General features: G+C 47.9%; 1 long non-coding RNA gene across 1 annotated transcript; it reads left to right on the top strand.

Moving 5' to 3' along the window:
- The first annotated feature begins 871 nt into the window (after positions 1-871).
- On the top strand, positions 872-3,477 carry LOC141041680 (uncharacterized). The gene is made up of 3 exons (XR_012202714.1): positions 872-3,107; positions 3,186-3,287; positions 3,363-3,477. It is a non-coding gene; the product is annotated as an uncharacterized lncRNA (long non-coding RNA).
- The last annotated feature ends 338 nt before the right edge of the window (positions 3,478-3,815 follow it).

Here is a 3,815-nt window from a genome sequence, read left to right as displayed (position 1 = left end):
ATGAATTATTTCATATATGGGCCCTAGGCCCATCTATAATTCAACAGTATCAAACACCTGCATTACAAAAAGTGTTTACTCTATTCTCCTAGCGAGTGTATCATTTTGTGCATTACAAAGAGTATAAATTTTAACAAACTCGACTTTATTACCACAGTAGCAAAAAACTACACAGATACGAAGAGCGGATGGATTTCGATAAAAACACAGCTTATACAATCTCCGCGAAATTCTGAAAGCTCAGGGTTTCCAAACATGGCTCAAAACAGTGGGATTGTCGGGCACATGAATCTGACGGGGTACTTTTTGCCGGGTATTGAATGTGCCGCGTACCCTTTTTCCCTGTGCCGAATAAGTGTACCGGCGTACTTGAAAACGATAAGGATCGATGGAGCCAGACACCTCTAGGGCGCAGTAGCTGTAGCACCAGCGGCTAGCTAGGTTGGGCCTGGGTACGCTTCACTCGGCCGGGCGCGCCCAGGAGGCAAATTTGACAATTTTGATCTCGAAACGAAATCAATTCACAGAATGAAACTATTTCACACCCCTGACCTTTTTGTGTAGCGTCCGCCACGCCGGCGCCACACCGTAAGCCTAGCTCTGGGGCGTTGCACCTTTGTCCACCGTGGCAGCCCATGGGCCCGCACCCAGCAGTGCAACGCCTTCGAGCTAGGCGCCGCACATGTAATGTGCAGCGCCTAGGGCTCGGGCGTTGCACATTGACTTAGATGCAACCGCGCCAGCCCTCTCCTCCCCCACCCACCCCATTGCCAGTTACAGAACAAACAGGGCGGCGGCCCTCTCCACTCCCCCTCTCAATCCCCTCTCCCAAATCCTTCCATCCGACGATTTGGTCCGTGCATTTCTTCACCAATCCATCGTAGAAGGTACTCTCCTCCGATCCCCTTCTTTCTATCCATAGAAAATATGATATTTTGAAGATTTGGGGAACCCTTGTTTGAATCTTGCATGTATTAGATTTGGGGAACTTTTGTTTGAATCTTGCATATATTAGATTTGGGGAACCCTTGTTAGATTAGAATGTGGTTTGGATAGATAGGTTGACATGTTATTTATATAGTTTGGATACATAGATTGACATGTTATTTCTATGGAAAAGTTATTTGTATGAAGTAGGCCTAGTTTAGTTTATTTGTACTGAAATTATACTCGTATTGAGAAAAATGCTTTGGATACATATGCTTTGAATCTTGCATGTAGTAGGCCTACTTTATTTTTTTGAATTGAAAAGATAATCGTGTTGACAAGAATGCTTTGTTGAAATTGTTAGGATGGTTTGGCTTCTCGATGATCATTGGGACAAACAACACCGGTCGTACGCTATGTCGGTGCAGCAGCGGGTAATACTGAAAGTGGCCGGTGTTATGAATTTTGTATTTTTTTTTCAAACACAAATGCCCCATATGTAATGTTATGATTTGTTTGTTTGTAGGAGCTTGCACCTCTGAAGCTTCGGTCTCACGGGATCAGCCTTGGAGGGATGCGCTATGATGAGCGGTACACACCGTATGTAAGGGAGGCAGGACTTCTCCCTTTCATTCAGTTGGTCCGCCGGTCGAAGCCACCCAACAATGCTGCAGCACTCACCGCGCTTATTGATCATTGGAGGCCGGAGACGCGCACTTTCCATCTTCGGACCAGGGAGATGACCGTGACGCTGCAGGATATTGCTATGATCACCGGTCTTCCTATTGATGGCAATCCTTTATGTATGAACACCGATTCTGATGGGTGGCGCGCGCAGATGCAAGCCCTTATCGGTATGGTTCCTCCGGAGTCTCGGGAACCAGAAGCAGAAGATAAGAAGAAGGAAAGAGTCGCAGCGGGCGCTACTTTCACGTGGATATCATCGAACTTCTGTCATTGCCCTGATGATGTTAATGAGGACATGGTGAAGACATATACTCGTGTCTACATGTGGTACGTGATATCCAGGACAATGTTTGCTGATGGCACAGGCAAGAATGCTCCATGGATGTGGCTGAAGGCGTTGACCGTCTTCAATAGCAAATGGAGTTGGGGTTCGGCGACACTGGCTTACTTGTATCGACAGGTATGAAGTTGTTTCCTTTTCACTTCATTGATACATTATCAATGCGCTCTTGCGGCAAATTTGACCATGTTCTCTTTTATGTGCAGTTGGACGAAGCCTGTTGTAGGCACACTGGAGGTATTGGTGGTTGTCTGCTCGCATTTTCCATATGGAGCTGGGAGCGTTTGCCGGTTGGACGACCGAAGACCGTGAAGTACGAGGATTGGGACGATAAAGACGACCCACTACGGCTCCCCACTTGGGCTTACAAGTGGGATGTGTTAAATGAGACGACGGATGATCCCTCAGTAATGTACAAGTTGTACAAGAGCGAGCTGGACGCGATCACGCCTGAGCAGGTGAACCGACATTGCATAAGTGATTATCATGCTTGTATCGTAACTCGATATCAATTTTGCATTCAATCCCATTTTGCAGGTGGAATGGGAGCCGTATGGAAAAGGAGAGAGTTTTGGTAACCCTATAGAGTTCAGGCTGAATCCGATGTGCATTAGGGATAGGGATCTCTGGCATATGCGGTGCCCACTGATATGCAACTGGGCGGTTGAGCTTCACCTGCCACATTGGGTGTTCCGCCAGTTTGGTTTGTTCCAGCCACACCCGCCGGAGTGGGAGGACACGGACAAGTTGCTACACGCGTAAGATATAATTAACCTTGAGCACTTAGCAGCTTCTCGACGGTTTCGATGATGCTAATATTCTGTTTCTAACTTGCAGGTTGGATAGGAAAAAGCAGCGGAAGATCAAGGATTGGGCCAAGCATCACAGGAAGTATGTCGTGCAGTTTGCTCTTAGTGTGGAGCAAGCAAGGGCTGGAAAACGAGCCCAGCTTCGTGAGCACTGCCCGATCGCGTTCAACAACTATCTCACATGGTTTCTTGCAAGTACCCGCGTGGAGGTATGCCAGCCGGCGTATGCTGAGGAGATTCTGGAAGAACCCACCGTTTTTGATGAGGTAGCCCAGCACCAGTACAACGCATTAGTTAGGAAAGGCAACTCAGTGATCCCTTCAGCTCCAATGATGAACTTTGTGGTTAGCCCTTTTTGCTTTTCCATTCGCACTATTCACATCTTCGCTTGCCTAACACTTTGATACCGTTTCTGTTCATAGCGTGCCCAGATCAAGAAAGCAGCTGATGAGACCGAGACTATTCTGGAAACAACCCCGGCTGGCAAAAGCGATGGGGAAGGTGCACTTCGAGCATTCATTAAGGTTCACATCTCCTTCAAACTAGCACTTAACATTTGTTGGTACGTTCCATGTCTCATTCACTTGTACATGTTGCAGCGCCAGGGCCAAAAGTTAAGGCGGCTATCAAACCTTTTCGGTTGTCGTGACCCCGAGTATGTATCACCAGAACGGTCTAGGTCGGCGACACCATCAGATCCCGCTTCGGGGCAGAGCCACGGGGAACCTTTCGAGGATGAGGATGTGGGTGTGGTCACCCAAGAGGTATGTCATGACGATATATATCCATTTGTTGATGCATTGCTAACTATCTTTCCATATCTTTTGTTGATGCATAGGTTGCTGATGATATGACCTTGGGGACGTACCAGGCTCGGTCTGCATACGAGTTGAAGCCTAGGAAGGGAATCAACAAGTACACACCTGAAGACTTCACCCAAAGAGGCCAAAGAGGCGAAAGGACGGTCGGCACCTCGCGGATGGCGGCTTTGGGTGACTATTTGGATGACGATGTCGAACCGGAGCCGGAGCCGGAGCGGGTTCCTCTTCCTA

The sequence above is a fragment of the Aegilops tauschii genome, chromosome 1 (genome assembly GCF_002575655.3).
Source record: "Aegilops tauschii subsp. strangulata cultivar AL8/78 chromosome 1, Aet v6.0, whole genome shotgun sequence".
NCBI classification, from domain to species: Eukaryota; Viridiplantae; Streptophyta; class Magnoliopsida; order Poales; family Poaceae; genus Aegilops; species Aegilops tauschii.
The sequence above is the reverse complement of the archived record's forward strand: the minus strand, read 5'-3'. Positions and strand labels throughout refer to the sequence as shown.